The 19,018-nt window shown below is 46.9% G+C and overlaps 1 pseudogene; it reads left to right on the forward strand.

The window, feature by feature from the left end:
• The first annotated feature begins 5,835 nt into the window (after window positions 1-5,835).
• Window positions 5,836-17,704, forward strand: LOC118573374 (annotated as a pseudogene).
• The last annotated feature ends 1,314 nt before the right edge of the window (window positions 17,705-19,018 follow it).

Genomic DNA, 19,018 nt, shown 5'->3' on the forward strand with positions numbered 1-19,018 from the left:
GCCTTTAGTTGGCAAGTTCCTGTCTTGACTGGGCACCTGTGGCACTCCATGCAACCAGTCTATAGTGCTATATTCTCAGGGCTAAAATTTCAGAAGGGTTCTTCATTTCTAGGAAATGGAGGGGAGGAAGGACTTGTTTATTGTTAAAATGACTGGCCAGATAAAGAATGTTTCCACAGGTTAAAATTTGTCCTTTCAGCATGTTTTAGAATCTGCTCTCTTCTGGCCAGGCTCTGTTGGGAGTTTGGTTAGAGACACCTTTAGTCTCAGTACCCACCAGTGGGGAGTATGTGTCGAAGGGGACCTGTAAAAGTAGAGTTTCATGTGTCGTAGTGGCCAGCAGGCACCAGGACAAAGACCTCTTACAAGCGCTAACTCTGCCTTGGAGCATAATGGCTAGAATGTTCCTACGAGCTGTTCAGGAAAGGTCTCTCTCTCAGACACACAGTACAGACACAGCTCCCTTCTCCCACCCAAGCTGGGATGAACTAGTGACCTGCCTGAGTGTGGTGATCAGGTAGGCATGGCAACAGATCCTGAGAGATGAATGCAGACAAGTTCAATTTTGACCACAGTGGACATGAGGCAGGAGAGAGAATAGGTCCTACTGTGTAAACCTCTGAGGTATCAGGGCTGTTTGTAACTGCAGCCCAGCCCGGGTCTGCTGTCTGATTTAGGGAGTGAACTGTGGGCTTGGATTTGGAGGGCTTATTAGGGAAAGAGAAAGGAGACACAGGGGCCACAAAGTTCCAAAGACTCAAACCCACCTCCCTTAGACACCGAGGCCCTCCTCTGCGTCCACCCACTCAGTGACTATCTCAACTTACCCTTGACCACCTGACAAGCAGGGTGCATTACCTCAGCATTACCTCTCCTATCCACACAGTACCAAAATTTCAGTCAAGGAACAAGGCATGATAAACAGCAAACAAGCAAACAACATTGGAAGACTAAGAAATTTCAGTAGACAAGAGGCATCAGCACATCTGGGATGACAACAGGCAGATGAACCTAAAGGAACCAAGAGCAGCAGTCATTACTCTGCAGAACTCCCAAGTACAAGGGAATTGTGGGAAGACCCAACAGGGTAGTGGTCAGAGCTCCAACTCCATTCACCTACTAAGCGTAGGCCTGCACCTCCGACTTTCTGCAAGATGGAGATTCTGAGGTTCTGGGTGCCTCAGGCATGGAGGAAGTCGCAGACAAGAATTGGAATTCAATGAAAATCTTGATACTTAACAGTAGAACCTCAAGGTGTTCCCCAGTGTGGTCTTTAGCCGTGGATATGTCCCCAAAAGGAAGCGTTCACAGCACTGCCAACAAGTGGGGAAATGAATTCCAAACTGCTTTTGCAGGCTTTTGGGAGGGGTGACTTCTCAGCTGTGGTTTGGGGCCCTGTAGCATACTGGGGAGATAGTGGTGGGTGTCTTCCACCCTTCTTTGCTTCCTGTGGCTCCTCATATCCCCAAACTTTTCTCCTCTGTCTTCACAGTCTCCAGAAGACAGAAGCATCCCTTGTAGGTGACCTCCCTCTCCTCAGAAGGTCCCCCCCAGGCCATCCTGACCACCCTGGAGTGCTGGAGTCTCCAGTGGCCAATTCTGCTCCCCTCACCAATATCCAGATGTGCCCTTGAATCTGAACCAAGGGCTGATACGTGACAGTACCTATGTTTCATCATCTTTGGGTCTCAGCTATGTCCTTTTCCCTCTATTCAGCTTTCATGGAGCTCCCTGATCCTCTGTGGGCATCCAGCTGAATCTGTGATATTAGGACATTTGTATCGCCTTAAATACACGTAGCTTTTAAAAATACGGCAAGCTAGCAGAAGCCCTCGGATTTGCTCGGACTGGAGGTCGGCTCTCAAGGCCTGATGACGTCACTAACCCTGTTTGCATCTGCATTTCACTGCTGAGTCTCTGCACTCCTAGACTGTGTCCTGGGAGCATCTCGGGTTCGTGTGTGTGTGTGTGTGTGTGTGTGTGTGTGTGTGTAATTATTATTATTATTCAGAAACAGGAGCCCTCAACTCCTCCAAGACAAGACCTGGAGCCTCACAGAAGCCTGAACTCCCCTTTCCTGTATGCATGACAACACGGGAGTTCAACTATCTATGGAGTTGAATCATTCACATCATGGGTTCTCTGCTCATGGGTCATAAGCCCCCAGTTTGGATTTCCCAATGCTTTGCTCAGTTCTGGCAGACTCTGAATATAAGTTTGCATAATTGTTATTGATACAAGTCATTTGGGTATGTGTTAATTCCTTATAGTCCTTTTTCTATGTGCGTATCTAGTTTGCTAAACAAAGCTTCGCTTAGCATATTCATCATTTATGTTAAAGTATCTTTAAAAAAAAAAAAGATGCACAAGCTGCATCCTGGGTCATCTCATTTCTTCACATCTCTCGGTGCAAGGTAGAGTTTAAACCAAACCAAACCATTGGGAATGCTGCGCTCAAGGGGGCGGGGACTGGAGGGGGCGGGGACTGGAGGGGGGCGGGGACTGGAGGGGGCGGGGACTGGAGGGGCGGGGCAGAAGCGTCCCTTGGTTCCCTGATCGCCCTGAACATCCCCTTACTCAGAGCACCCCTGGATGTTCTGCTGGGGTTACTGAATTCCATTATTAGCCCTAGGGGTCCTTACATCTCAGAGCCTACCCCACAGACCTGGTGTCTGTGGACCGATGGATTTTACTCAAAAGAAAAGCCACAGGAGTTATTTACTGGAACATGGAAACAAATCATAAATGGCTCTTATTTTCCCTACAACTAAACTGATCCTTCCATGGTCCTTCGGTGGCATGGATTTGAGGGTTCCTTATGAAGTGGCACAAGACAGACATGGGCCACACAGCTCTACACTGGGTACAAGTAAATGTCCAGGTTTTCTTGGTAGCACCTTTATACCCGTTTGAAGATGGGCACATCTTGGTTTTAAGCCCTCACTCTTGGGCTCTCTGTCTACTTCCCCATCCCATCTCTTTCCTAGCCTTTTCTCTGCCTTTCTTCCTCTTTACACATTCCCACTCTCTTACGAAGATCGATTTTGGAGAGATGGATGTGAGAGGTCCAGTCTAATGTCTGTCTGTCATCAGTGACTTTGGGCCTGGAAGCCACTCCAGGGCTACAAGGAAGGATGTGTGGTCTCTGCAGTAACCTTCCTAGGGTGAGCACAAAAGTCTCAATACAATTGCTGGGAGAGGAGTGTTTAATACATAGGCAGGTGTCAGTCCCAGCACGGGCGGAGGAAAATCCACTTGGCATCAGTTTGAGAAGAGTGAGAACTTTCCATTCAGTATCTCAGAATAATGTGTTTTTGCAATACACTGGCTTCAGATTCTCCCCTGGAAACCATATCGTTTCGGCAGCGTGAGTTTGTCCTCTGAATTATCTGTCTCTATAACCTCAGGCAAAGTTGAAATAAACAGAGCTCCTGTCTTTGCTCCACACAGAAGACGTGGTCCACCCAGGGGCTCCAACCTCGAGCTCCATCACGCTAGCATCTGCTCAGATAGATGAACTGAAGAAAACTCTGAGCTTTGGGTGGCTTGGCGCTTTCAGCACCAGACAGGAAGTTTAGTGACTATGTTTCCCAGGCCACAGCCAGCTGCTCAAAACACATAAATTGACTGGTGGTTTGGGGTTACATAGACAGTCTTGAAAATCCGGATTCAGTTTGTGCAATCGACCACATGGCTATTTCACCTCTCCTTCCTTCCCCACAATGCCCTTTTTTTCTCTCCATTCTTCACACCATTGGAATGGGCGGGTGTGAAGGCCAGAACAGGAGTGTGGGCCTCATGGGGCCATGGACTAGGACTGGGAGATTTTCCAGGGCTGTGATCTGGGCAAGGCACAGGCCCTGGGAGCAAAGTGGGCCCAGTGTCTGTCCTGACCCCACAGGGTCATGGGGAAGAGCAGAGGTGGGGGAGGAGGGGGTTGTTCATAGAGACCCCGAGGACATTCAAAAGTCCATGGGTTTTCATTTCTTCCTCACCAGTCCGCCTCAAATCTGCTGGAACTCTGAGTTAAGTGACTGTCTCCTGCTCATTTTCTTCACTGAGCAGAGCTTGTCTGTCCACGTTTGCTGACTCAGTAGTCAGTTAGGAAACGTATAGGCTCCCTGACTCAGCAGACAAAAAAAAATAAACCAAAGGATCTCACTCTCCCCAATAATTAAAGATTTATTGATTTTTTATCACTACTAATTAAGTGTATGTGTATGTCTGGGTATGGGTATGTGTACCTGGGTACAGATTTCCACAGCGGCCTGAGGCATTAGATCCCTACTAGATACAGGGAACTGGACTTGGATCACCCAGAGGAGCAGTTCACGTTCTGAACCACCAAGCTATCCCACCAGTACCTTGCCCCAGCACCTAAAGCAGCCATGTATTGGGACTTCTTCCTTTATCTAGTTACCTCCCTGATATCCTTCTCCATCACCTAGAATATGAAGTCACAAGAACACCTAGAATATAAGAGGCCTCTAAAAAGTGTCTGTTGAATCAACCAGTTGGCAAATTCTGGTGTTTGCCACCCAGTTTCAGACCAGAGTAAATGACTTTGCTCAGGTCACTGAAGGTCGCGCTGTAGTGTGTAGCCTGTGGTTCAGAGCTTGTAACTGATACCCAAGTTGCTGAGGTCTAGCCTGGAGTAGAGCCCAGGATCCAGACTGGGCTAATGAAAACACAGCTTCCCCGGACTCCTATTGTTAAGCACACCCCTCTTTACAGGACCTTGCCTCAGAAAAATGCTCTCCAGATACGTTTGATACAAAGCATCAGGAACTGGAACAGTGACATAGCATTCCTCACATTCGTCTGGCAAAGGCTCAAGGAAGGCACCTGGAGTGTTCACGGAGCACAGGCAACCAGAAACCTCACCGAGGAGACCAGGGGTCCTTGGTTGGTTTTCAAGGGCAGTTTGACCATTGGTAGGAAAATTCACTCAAACCTGGACATATTTTGGTTCCAAAGTTCTACTTTTAGACATGTGTTCCACAGTGTGTACAATGCTCATGCTGAGAAGATTCTGATCCCGGGAGGTGGGGCATGCATTGAACAGCGTGAGTTCACACACTCACCACTGTGAAAACCGTGTTTAGGACTTAGTGTGTTCTCTCAGGGACTTGCCATAGGCGGGTGGGAGCCTGGGTTATGTTTTCCTTTATTTGCAATTTTTGTAGTTTCCACAAGAACACCTTTAATAGGGAAAGTAAGCCGAATGTATCAAAGGAGCTAACTCTAAGTCTCCAAGGGGAAGTGGTGGTAAGGATTATGATAATTACAGTAGGGATTGTTAGGTCTCAATCCCCGCACAAAAGGTTGAAGTGCCTAATTACCATATCAAACAGACCTGGCCACCAGGTTCTCCCAGCATCCCGCAGTCCTTACCTGTTACCCGACCTGCTAGTCTGAATTCTCCAGCCCAGGGGCTGGGCTGCCCTTCCCTGTATGATCCAACCATTTTGGTTACCTGGTCCTTTCGTCTACTCTCTACCCTCCTGGCCTCTTGGTTCTATCCTCTTCTCTCCCCGCTCTCCTCATATGGTCCAGCTCAGGATCATGTCCACTCTGGACTCTCCCAGATGTCTGTCTTTGCCTACACTCTCCTCCACCACACCAGTCATGTCCTTTCCTTTTTATTTCTTCTTCTCAGTGATGACGGTGATTGTGATGGGATGGTGCAGATGATGGTGAAGGTGATGAAGATGATAACTATGATGGTGATGATGATGATGATGGTGATTATGATGGCAATGGTGATAATGACGATGTGGTGACAGAGATGATGATTACTGTGATTGTGGTGGTGACAGCCACTATGAGGGTATGATGTCGGTAATGACCATGGTGGTACAGTGGCATGGTGACTATGATGACTTCAGAGATGATGGTGATGATGATGATGATGATGGTGTTAGGAGCTGTGATGGTGACTGTGATGGTGATGAAGGTGATGGTGACTGAGAGGGCAATGACTATGATAGCAATGGTGATGATAACTGTGGTGATGATGATGATGATGATGGTGACTGTGATGATGATGGTGGTGGTGGTGACTATGACGGCAATGACTAGGATGGTGATTTACAGAGACAGTGACAGTTAATGTCAATGTTGAGAGTAACTCAGGTCCTGTTTGCTATACATGGCACCTGTAATCTCAGCATCATTACCAAGGATGCCTCTTTCCCCTCCTGGCATCCTGTTACCCCCTTTGTTCAATGAATCTAAGCCCTCCTCACAGTTCTTAACATACATGCTCCATATCTCCTGGCACACTGACGTAAACAGATGGTGCCATGACCTGTGAGGAATGAGAAAAGCAGTGAGGTCACAGTGAGAGACTTCTCTGGGTTGCAGACATAGTCCATCTTGGCCCCAGTGGCCTCAGCCCACAGGCCAAGGTTCACCCTGTCTTAGCCTGTGGGTGAGCTTGGGTGAGGGCTGCGATTCCCAGCAACAGGCAGAAGCCCCAAAAGATGAGACCACAGAAAATAAGAAAGCAATTTGGAGCCTCTTCCTGCGCTCCTCACCTGGGGTTTGTGACCCACCTCTGCAACATGAATCCTATGTCCAGATCATGGGCTGTTCTGGGAAAGCTAGCCAGGAGGGAAGCCAGTTGCAGAGTTAACTCTGTCTCCCTGTGTTGTGGCAAAGACTGGTGAAGTCATCTGTAATAGACAGCTTGTTGAGCCCACAACCAAGATGGCTCAAACTTCTTCTCCCTAAATAATTTCAACTGTCATAGATGAGATCGGGATTTTTACCAGGTGGAGAAGCCATCCGACTCTCAAGGAAAAGCATTAATTTTAAAGCATCTGTGAACCCTGAGTCCTATGGTCCCATGCCAATGCCTGGGGGAAGCTGTTCGTGAATGAGATGCCCAAAGAGTCTGCTGAGGTGACTTTGTCCTTGGACCAACTGTCCCCTGTTCAAATCTGTCCTCTGTGACATGGCTAAGTGTGCCTCTCCCAGAGGAGACTGAGTTGTAGTTTACAGCGAACACCAGTGTATGTTTGATAAGCCCTAGAATTTGTCTCCTGTTCAAATTCTGGGGCAGAAGGGAATTTGTTGTGTAGCTATTGTCTACACATTAACGCTGCACAGAGTGAGTGAATTGTGTGTGTGCTCTACTGCTGAAGAGTGGGGGGGGGGGTTCAAATTGCTGCCACTAATGCAAACAGCTGCCCTGACACAGTCAGTGGAGGGAGGAAGGAAGAGGGCATCCTTTTGTGTTTTTCTTATAATTCACTGGTGCCACTTAGTGTGCACACTGTAGCAATAACCAAGTTATGAGCGAATAAAGAAAGTGTGGCATACATTCACAGCTGCATACCATTCCACCCTGAAAAAGAAGGAACTCTCACCTGGAGACAGTCATGGTGAGGGAAACAAAGGCGAGAACACTGCAAATCTCACGCATTTGTGGAATCTCAAACTGCTGATCTCACAGAAGGACCAGCTAGAGTCGTGGTTATCAAAGGTTGAGTGGGGATAGGAGGAAGTTGTCCAGTGCTAAAGAGTTAAAACAGTCCCCAGTGTTCTACACACTGCCGGGTGGCCATACTTTGTAATAGTTGATCACGTTTTTCAAAGGAATTTCTTGAGTAAAAAAATTGTAAATGTTGTAACATTGATGTGTGTGTTAAAATGGCACGCCATGTCCCACAAGCCTGCACAATTATGTGTCCATTAAAAAATCAGAAGCATGCCGGGTGGTGGTGGCGCACGCCTTTAATCCCAGCACTCGGGAGGCAGAGCCTGGCAGATCTCTGTGAGTTCGAGACCAGCCTGGGATACCAAGTGAGTTCCAGGAAAGCTACACAGAGAAACCCTGTCTCGAAAAACCAAAAACTAAAATAAATAAAAATAAATAAATAAATTAAAAATCAGAAGCACACCAGGCAGTGGTGGCACACACCTTTATAATCCCAGCACTCAGAAGGTAGTCAGATGGATCTCTGTGAGTTCGAGGCCAGCCTGGTCTACAGAGCGAGATGCTGTACAGGCAATAAAACAACGCAGAGAACCCTGTCTTGAAAAAAACCATAATACTAATACCAATACTACTACTACTACTAATAATAATAATCAGAAGCACAAAACTCTAAAAGTAAGCAGTTTCCATAAGGGCTGAGTACATGTCTGTGGTTTGCAGGGAGCATACCTTTCACCCCAGTTTCCAGTTGAGAGAGCTGGGGTGTACTCGCTGGTGTGTGTGACGTCTTAATTCTGACGCCCTTTCATGGCCCCTCCCAAGGTGTGTTTTCTATTAATCTCCTTGGACTTTCAGCTTCCTTCCAGATGCAAAGGTGTCTACCATACCCCTTCCCACCAGCAACACAGAGGACTCCTGCAGAAAGCAGGGCAGACAGACACTTCAGCTTGACCAGATACACAGTACACAGGGATGCTCTGCCAGGAACCCATGGCCGCCAGCTTTGGGCAGCCTCGTTGCCTCTCCAGTTGTGAAGGCTGCAGGACAAGCTGACCCTCTGATTCTTCTTGTCTGACTGTCTGTCTTCTTGTCTCTCTTCCTTCCTGGGACCAACTCCCTCCCTGCCCCTGGAGAGGCTTCTAATGGAGGTGTGCCTTGACTGAGGAAGCCTGCTTCACACCAGCTTCAAACCAGCTTCACACTGACGGCAGCAACCACCTGTAGATGCTCCATCTTTCTCAGACACCTGGGCACTGCTGCCAAAAATGACCCCTGGGAGGACTCCTGCACCCCTGGGACCCAATGCTCAGTGATGCAGAATCCCCACTTCTTACCTTTAATTTGTGTTCATAGTCCTTAACCCCCAAAGTTCACTGACCCAACCTGGGATTCTGTCCCAGAAACCCAAAACCCATTTTCACTACACCAGCCCTCTCCCTGCCCCACTGTTCCAGGATACAGTCTCTTCTCTGCTGCACCTGTGTCTGCTGCCAAGAATTCTGTGGTGCACTCCCCCCTCCTCACGCCCTCCAGCCCACACATCTTTGAACTTTTATGGAATTTGCATCTGTGACAAATTACTTGCTCTTTAATTACATTCTGTCACATTATTCCTGTTGAACTTGGCTGAGAAGCACGCTCTCCTCGAAGGCAGGCAGACACATCTTTGTTGTGCTTTGCCCAGATCCGGACAGCTAAACCCAGAGAACTGCAGAAAGCCCCTGAACGCAGGTCATCTGAATGCCTCCCAGCTAGTACACGAGGGTAACTCCTATGTTTTCCAAAGTCAGTCTTTTTTCTTTTTTCATTAAAATGAATTCATTGTTTAAGGAAATTTTTATCACCTCCTGAAATGGAACTCTGGTGCTGTTTGCCCTCAGTAGAATCGGGCTATAAAAATAAATTCCATGTAAACAGAGCAACGCTGTTGAATCCCACCTCTGCACATCTGTGCCCTGCATCTGCCTTGCTTGCACTTGGACGTTCCAAGTGTTACAGATATATTCAAGATTGACTAAGAGCAAAAGAAAACTCTGCCTCTTTCCAGAAGAGTTGGAAAAATAATTTTAAAAGGAACCCACTTCTCTGCGCTGAGTTTAAATCTGTTAATCAGAAGTCTAGAAATGACCTGCAACCACCCTTCAGCCTGGCATCAGGACCCCGCACAGGCCCTGTTACCCACTGACTGTGCGATTTCACTTAAATGAATTAAGTGGTTTCCAAGCAACAAGTTCCAAGTGTCATCTCATGGGAGTTGTACAAAACTCCCCAAGGCAGACATGATTGTCACCCTGTGCAACGGTTTGGAAATGGGACATCCCTCACAGGCTCGTGTGTTTGGACACTTGTCCCCAGCAGGTGGCGCTGCGGCTGTACTAGCCTCTGCCTCCACCATGACTTTCTGGGTTCCTTGTGAGGACCCTCTGCCACAGCTTCCTGCAAGCATGAAGCTCCCCTCCCCAACTCCCAATACACACACACACACACACACACACACACACACACACACACACAAACATACACACACACACAAACACAGGGCCTTCTGCCCCACAATGGACCATTCTCTCTGGGAAAGGAATGAAAACCAACCCTTCCTCCACACAGTTGCTTCCATTTTGGTTACAAGGATAAGAAAAGAAATCGAGAGAACAGAGCTACGGGACAAAGTGGCCCCCAAAACATAGTGGTAGGCAGCTGGATAGGATCCAGCGAGGAGAAAAAGAGTTCTCCAAAGTTCTGGGGAAGAGAAAGCTGAATTATGAGAATGTCTCGAGTTGGAAGAATGGAAAAGCCTGACACAGGGCATCAAGGCAGCCTTAGTGTCCACAGCATCAGGAGGCAGCTGCCACCCTTGCGGACGTAGGAAGAGGCTGAAACCGGAGCCTAGGAATCAAGATTGCCTGCTAAGAAACAGGAACAAGGTTGGGCTTCCGTAGAAGGCGCTGCGCTATGGAAGAAAAGGAGATGCCATAGCTGTGGATGACCTACCCCACAGGCTGGGCTTCCCATGGATCTCAGCAGCAGAGGCCAAAACCACCATATGTGTGGGCTCAGAGCCTGCAGGGGTCAGAACCCCAAGATGCCGAGTAGAGAAATGTGAGAGGGGAGGAAGAGGGGTGCCTCAGACCACTAGGCACAGCTCCTCCAGGTGGTCTGACTCTGGGGTCTTCTTGCCACACACAACATAGCTGTGGTTGGTTTTGCTATATTTTACAGGAAACCTGAATTTGGGCAATTTTGGTCCATTCCAAGAGTGGGTGGCTGTCTCTGCTTCCCAGCTCCGGAGATATAGTCAAGCTACTTGGATCTACTATAGGTGATCTTGCCACCTCTTTCATTGCCATTGGAAAATGAGACCAAATGCCCCAGGGTGGGAAGATAAAAAGCTAACACATTTCCCTTTTTAGGGATTGAGAATAGGTCAAAGGCCTGTGGTCTGGGATCACAGATCTGTGCTTCATTCCTGTTCGCGTTCCTCAGAATACGCCAGAACTTCCATTGGGTGGTGGGTACATTCAAGAGGTTGGGGGTCCCAGAATTGGACCCTCCTTCTTGGCCAACACTTCTGGCTGCATGGAGCACAAGGCAGAGAGCCACAGGACCACACACGAGATGGATTGGATATCACAGGCTGTTTACTCGATGGGGGTGAGCGATGTGTAAGCCCAGGAGCGTGGAAGGGGCCGATAAGAGCAGAGCTCAATTCTCTGCAGTGTGGTGAGCAAGCCAGCGGAGGGAGATTCAGATGAACTTGAAGGAATTTGAAATAGGCTGTTTCTGCTGTGGACTGAGGTCCTGAGCCACGAGTAAATAAGGACACCAGACAATCATAAGGTAGGCTTCCCCATCCCTGCCGGCCCAGGTCCTGGCTAAGTCTCATGTCAACAGTTTGAAAGGTGAATGTTCACGGAACTCTCTGAGACCTGGAACCTGGGCTAACTGGCTGCAGGTGCGGTGGATGTGTGGGGAAGAGGCCCATCCCCTGTGACCCCTGTGATGAGGGGCAGTGACTGAGGCTTTGGACAGAGCAGGAGCAGCGGAGCAGAGGGTCAGTCTGGCCCCAGCATCTCCCTAGAAGGGGAAACCAGGTCAACACCTCCTCACTCCTTGAACATAGGGAGCAATGAGAGCCTTTGCCTTCCCTGCCTAAGAGGGACAAGACACACAGGATGACTCTAGCTAAAAACCCAATGTGGCAAGGGGGATTGGAAAGATGGTTCTTTCAGAGCGCCCAAGTTTGGTTTCCAGCACTGACATGGGGAGGCTTAAGACCATCTGTTTGGGGGACCCAAAGACCTCCTCTGTCCTCTGTGAGCTCTGCCCTCATGGACACATACACTCATACATATAATTAAAAATAAAATAAATCTTTCAGTTGTCCCCAAAGGTATTTTTTTTCTCCTCATTGCTCATCATAGCCAATTTTGGGCAGAGGACAGGTCTGTATCTGGACCTTCTTGTATTCAGATGTCACATATTTCCTCAAGTCAGAGATGCATACATTTCTCGTATTGAAAATCCAACTTGTACTACTTCCAAAAACAAAAACAAAAACAAACAAAAAAAAACATCAGGAAAGAATAGTGCCTCCTGAGAATTTGCTTCCTGCTTTTCTGAAAATGAAGGTTATATTTCCTTCCAGGCCAAAGACAACTTTTCAACATTTCTTCTGGTTCTTCTGGAGAGGGGTCAGCCATGAAGAGACCCCAGGACCAGTGCAGTGTCTGCAAGGGCCTCCAAGGTGACTCTAGCCCTGAGACACTGGTCCCTGCCTGTGGTTGCTGCTCTGTTCCATGGGTCACTGTGAGCAAACGTACCCTTAGCTGTCCTGTGTGAGTCATCCTAGGTCCCTCCACCTTAGAGAAAGAGCTGAAGGGGCTTAGAGTTTGGTTATTAAGTCGTGGGCAATGAGCATCATATCTCCTGGGTGGAATTCTAAGACTCTCACAGTGAAAAAAGTCTTAAAGAGTCATAAGAAACCACCAGTGTTTAGACTTACATGGCCCATTAGATACGGCGTCACTCTTGTGAGCCACTAGGGAATTTCCTGGAAACATCCTAGTTCTTGGGAACTCTGGGACGTTTATTATGCTTACAAAGCTGATATAAAGGAATGAGTGGGAATCTCAGGCCTCTGTGGAGGAAAAAATGAGTTGAGAACATTTTGGGGGCCCCAGATGATGCCTGCGAAAGTAGAGAAACCTCTGGAATTTGCTTTTTCTGCTGATCTTCATCCTGGCGAAGACCACTGAACAAAATGTGTGCTTTGCACTTTAAAGCCGGGTTGATTTCTGTGTCTGGGGAGAGGAAAGGCAGCTTTCAGAGCAGGAATAATGCCCACTGTCTCCCAGGCCCGAGGAACAAAGGAAGGCCATTTGCAATTTGAACAGAGACTCTGAAAGGATGCCTTTTAGACTCCAAGATTTGAGGGGCTCCTACACTGTTGGGCTGCCCCATCCATTTGCATTTTAACTGGGTTTTTTTTGGCAAGGCCATTGTGGACAGGAAAGCCTCTGCCTTCCTACAAGGCGCCTGGGCAGCTGGACTCCTGGTCCTATTGTGGGCAGGTGCTCCCGAGGACATCCTCTTATTTCAGTTGTTTCTGGTGTGTCCACGTCCTCCTCTCCTTTGAAAGAACTGTATGTTAGTTAGAATCATGAAACAGGAAACAGAATGCCCCACCATTCCCTGACTTACTGAAGATGTACGGGGAAGTACAGGGCATCCATTCTGCAGGTATCTCCTGCAGAGTGTAAACCAAGGCACAAGAGAGCTTGGACAAGCCCAGTCAGGCAGGCCCTGCAAACACCTCGTAGTGACAGCAAACATCACGGATCTGAGCGAGTGTTCTCAACAACAGTCCCCGGTGATGGTGAATCAGGAGTCCAGCATCGTTCGGTTTGCACAGAACTGAAGGAAGAAGGCTCAGCAGCAGGCAGGCTCTTACCACGCAGGGATCCCACCTCACCAACGAAAGGAGTGTTAAGAGACAATCCACACAACCTGTGTGATGAAAGCAAGCCACAGCGGTGTGCAACCTGCAGTCCCAGTGCTGGGGAGCCAGAGACAGGGTTCTTGGGGCACATGGCCAGCCAGCCTGACTGAGTCAGCAAGCTCCAGGCTGATGAGAGACCCTGTCTCAAAACTCAAAGTGGACAGCACCTAAAGAAAGATACTGATGGTTGACCACTGGCTTTGAGTCCCTGTATACACTCAACTTGCACATATACAAACACACACACACACACACACACACACACACACACACACACACACACACATATGTATATACATATATATAATCACATACACACATATACATATGCACATACAAAATATGTACATGCTCACACACATATACACATATATACATGCATAGACATATATAGACATACATACATAGTCACACAAATCCACACACATATACACATATACATGCATTGACATATATAGACATTCACACATAGTCATACAAATTCACACACATATACATGCATAGACACACATATGTATATATAGACAGAGACACATTTACACATACACACATTCGTAATACACAAATATATGCATAAACACAGACACACTTATGTATACATGCATAGACACATATACACACACATACATAGATACACACACATGCACACACAAATATATATGCCCATATATATATATATATATATGTGCAGACATATATACACATATATACATAGACACAAACTTCATACATACATACATGGACATGCATAGGCATGCATAGACACATGTACGCACATACATAGACATATTTGCATGTGCGCACACACACACACACACACACTCACTCACTCCACTTACAGAAGCTAGGGCTAGAGTTTAGAAAAGAGGCAGGAAACGATGGCATGGCCTTTCAGTGCCACCCTGAAACTGTCAAACAATCTGACAGGGCCATCTAAGGCCCGTCTGAAGTGCTAAGAGAATTTTTAAAATTGATTTAATAGAAGCAGTGTGGGGTCAAACTGTGTAGATGAGTGATAAGTCACAAAGCATTTCTGTCCAGTAGAAATGCTAATCAAGCCCACATGTTACTAATTAACTGATTAGCTTTTGGTCCCAGGCCATTGCTAATTTTGTTCCTGGCTGCCTGAACTCGGCATTCTTTCCCCCACTGATCACACAGTCAACTCTCCTTTGAACTGACCTCCATTCTAGCTCCCTGTGAACAGGCTGAGCACATCTTCAGAACACACACACTGTATATTTATGAGCTCTGCTTTATAAAGCCTAGAAAATTCTGCTCCAAAAGCCGTCTGGTAACATTTTTAGAAAATAGTGATTGTCTGCGTGCAAGATTTACAGCCACAGAGAAAGGCCTGTCGTATATATGCCAAGTGTCCTGTGATGTGGAAAACAAGGGGGGTGTATAACACCAGACCCCGGGATTTGGAAACATTAGCTGTGATTGACCAGCTACTCCCTCATGATGGAGCCTTCATAGCACAAGTGCTGTGTACCATGTACCCAAAGGCATTTTACACACAGCATTCCATTTCTTCAACAGCCCTGAAGTCATAGCCGGTCCCCTCATCCTTCACAGGGTCACAGACCAAGGCCCTTGCAATCCTGACCTCCAGAGTGGTATTATTCTAAAAGCAAAACCAGTGAGAAGAAAGAGGGCTCGTGGAGCAGCTGACTGCAGACACCATCTCCATGTAACAACTGACTTTTCTTCTACCAGGAAAACTTGACTGGTTTGTATCGGCAAACGGGAGCAGAGGCTTCTGGGAAATACCTGCTCTAAAAAGCAGACTTCAAGTGCAGTTTTCTCTCTGGCACTAAGGGCCTGGAGAACCTTCTAGACTGCTTGGTTTGCCAGTCATACTGTTACTTATAGGGACAATGAAAGTCAAGATGTTCATGGGTCAAGCTGAGCCTCCTAAATGCAAACTTCCTAAGGTTCCCCTGGAGATAACCCGGAATGTTCTCCGTACAAAGTATTAGCTACTTCCCAGCACATGAGTCTTGTGATAATAAAGACTATTTCCCCCTCTTAACTACCTCAGAAGACAGGGATGGGGGCAGGATTCACTGCCTCCCTGGAGAAGGATGGTGACTCCAGCCAGTCTAGGTAATGAGACAGCCAGTGAATAGTGAATTGCCTGTCTGCCTGGCCAGCCTGTCCCAAACATGTCAGACCCAAGTGCCGCATACCAGGAAGTACCTGACTATCAAGAAATATCTTCAGATGAAGGAATTACGAATTTGGGAAATTCTTGCTTAAATGGAGCATGCTCTCAGAGGGACAGATTAATCACTGATTGGAGCTGCCTCGTGTATTTATGAGTGGAGGCAGAAGCAGAGGGCAGAGCAAGAGTCAGGGGGAGAGGAGAGATCCAGAGATGGCTCCGGGATAGAAGGCTGTGCAAGGGTGTACTTTGCTTGCTTTGTATTAGGGCAGAGGAAAGACAGTGCTCAGCAGGAGGAGGAAGACAGAACAGAAAGGTATTAAGATTTTTTTAAATTGGTTCTTTGGGAATTTCACATCACACACCCCAATCCTGCTCATCTCCCAGTCCCTCCACACCCGCCCCTCACACTTGTAGTGTCTCCCCAATGAAAAGCTAAAAAAGAATAAAAATAATATAAAAATAAACTATAATTTTAAAAACGAAAAACACTTCTCACACCCTCACGGACTTGTAATTTCACATAAAGTTTTGTTATTTCTGATGATTTTTATGGTTAGGTCTTTCTCTATTACACACCTTTGCATACACATGCATACGTGTACATGTACACAGATGTAATTTCTGCAGTATTTGATGGATAACTGTCTCTATCACACACACACACACACACACACACACACACACACACACACACACACACTCTCATACACAGGCACACGTACAGCCTGAATAGCTTTGCAGTGGTCCTTATGACAAGGGCAGTGTGGTGAACACTCTTCAGACCACTCCATCCTTCAAAGATACCGAGTGCTTTAAACAGCACTTGGATAGTTAGCTCACAGCGGATGCTGAAATGAAGATCAGTCCACAAGGTGAATCCTAAAGCCTAAGCCTCCACCCAGTGAACTGGCCACAGCCTATGAGGGTGAATCAAGAACCATCCTCTTGGGTAGAGCTACAAATGTGGAATCCAGTAAATCAGGGGCAGTAAAGAAGGGAAAATGCATCTCTGGAGCCAAGGTAAAAATAGAATTCTCTCTTTATGCACTGGATCATCTTTATCTTTAAAGATCTCAAATCTATTAAACAAAACACCACCTAGATGGCATTGACCGTGTTTAAGTTTACATCAAAGCCGGTTGTGGTGGTGCACACTGGTAGGATTTGCTGAAGGAGGCAGAGGCGGGAGGATCACCAGTTCGAGGCCAGCCTGGGCTACACATTTATGCCAGGCTGGAAGTTCTCAGGAGGAAAAGCCAAGTAAAGTGGGGGACCCAGCAGCAATGGTGACAATGAGTTTCCTTGGAGGCTTTTTTGGTCCCATTTTTGAAATCGATGTTGCCCTTAGTGATGGGGAGACCAGGAAAATGGCAGAAATGAAAACTGAAGCTGGCAAAGCAGAAAAACACCATCTCTTCTATGATGGAGAATATGGTTCAGGAAAGCTTGCTACCTATCCTTTTGTCAACAACTCTATTAAAATGGAAGTGGGCTTTGAAGATTGTCTGCACATATAGTTTGAATATAATAAGTCAAAGTATCATATAAAGGCTGTGGTTGTTGGAAAAATTTACTTCTTATTAGTAAGAATGAAAATACAACACATGGAGTTACAACTGGTGAAGAAAGAGATCACAGGAATTGGACCCAGCACCACAACAAAACCAGAAACAATCGCTAAATATGAAATGATGGATGGCGCACCAGTAAAAGGAGAATGTATTCCGGTAAGCCTGTTCTTAGCAGGGTATGACCCAGCTCCCACAATGAGAGGCGTGAACAAGAAGTAGTTTCCACTTGGGTACTTCTGACCCTCATGCTGGTTGATGAGGAAGGCAGCCGGTACTTCAAGCAGCAGGAGATCCTCCTGTGGAGAAAACAGAGGACGAACTTCCCCCAGGGATTTGAACCTCCGGGATCACGGGCACCTGTGGAATAGCCCGAGATGTCAGCAGAACGGAACAAAGCAGCAGGAACAAGAACTGTAGCCAGGAGGGGGAAGCTCAGTGGGCTAAAGCCGGTCACGGCCGGCAAAGTCCAGCTCGGTCTGCTAGTTTTCCTCACCCTCAAGTGCTGCGTTCTTACAGTATGATTAGAGATGCTTTGTGTATATCAATTTTTAAAAGTGCTTTCTTGGAAATACTGGAGAGTTCTTAAGCTGCATTTTTTTGTTTTCTTTTTTACTGCACACTGATAAGTACCCAGATGCATCCGCATAAGCACTGAGGATTTTCATGTGAGTAGGCTGATATTTGTAATTTTGTTTTCTTTATGCATAATGTTGAAAATCCTTTTCTCTTTTTTCATGCTAATGATTACCTCTTATTCTCTATGTGCAAAAAATTGAATATTTTTTGTTCAAGTAAAAAAAAAAAAGATTACATCAAAAAGAACATTTATAAGATCTTGCTAAGTGTACCTAGTTAGACTCTTTGCCTGTTTGACCTTTAAGAACTTTATAAAGGGCCTGGAGAGATAGCTTGCTGGTTAAGAGTACATACTGCTCTTGCAGACCTGAGTTCAGTTTCCAGCACCCACCTCAGGTGGCTCACAAGTGCCCTTGTCTTCACCTTAAGGGGTATATGGCACCCCTACTGGCCTCTTTGGGCACTGCACTCATGTGCACAGACACACCATTAAACATAGAAAGGAAATCTTTAAGGCTCTTTTTTAAAGCAGTGAAGAGAAACAGAAAACTCAAGCTTCCTAGAAACTTCTGGAGTGCCCTTCCTCAGGTGCACCTGGTTTAAAGCTGGCAGGGGAACAGGTAGGGAGATAACCTTTCTCAGGAGCGTTGGAAGTGGACTCTTTCTGGCTCAAGGCTAGCTGCTGAGGAGCCTGACTCTGCTTTCTCCCTCATTGCCTCATCTTCTCTCCCGAACTGCACACCTCAGGATTTCATCCCTTGCTAGTTCTCCTTGGGTATTCATCCTCACACTTTTCTTGGATAGATAACAGGTGAAGTTTCCAAACTATGACCAAGAGTGTTGCTTTCACCTTGGCCGTGCCAATGGCCATGGGAGCAGCATGGGCATTCAGCTACCTGTAAAGCAACTGGCTGTGGTGCTCCTTGCCAGGGAGCTGGGAAAGGAGATTAAAGAGAATTTCAATACCCAGAAAGGGGTGACCTGGCCAATTTTTATGCCAAGTTGATACAAGGTAGAGTCATCTGAGAGGAAGGGACCACAATTGAGAAACTGCTTCCATAAGATGGGCTGTAGGCAAGCCTTTAGGGCATTTTCTTAATTAGTAATTGATATATATGGGAGGGTCTAGCCCAATGCAGGTGGAGCCAACCCTGTGTTAGTGATTCTGGGTTCTACAGGAAAGCATGTTGAGCAAACCATGAGGAGCAAGCTCATAAGCACTCCTCCATGGCCTCTGCATCAGCTCTTGCCTCCAAGGT

Source organism: Onychomys torridus, chromosome 23 (assembly GCF_903995425.1).
Source record: "Onychomys torridus chromosome 23, mOncTor1.1, whole genome shotgun sequence".
Classification (NCBI taxonomy): Eukaryota; Metazoa; Chordata; class Mammalia; order Rodentia; family Cricetidae; genus Onychomys; species Onychomys torridus.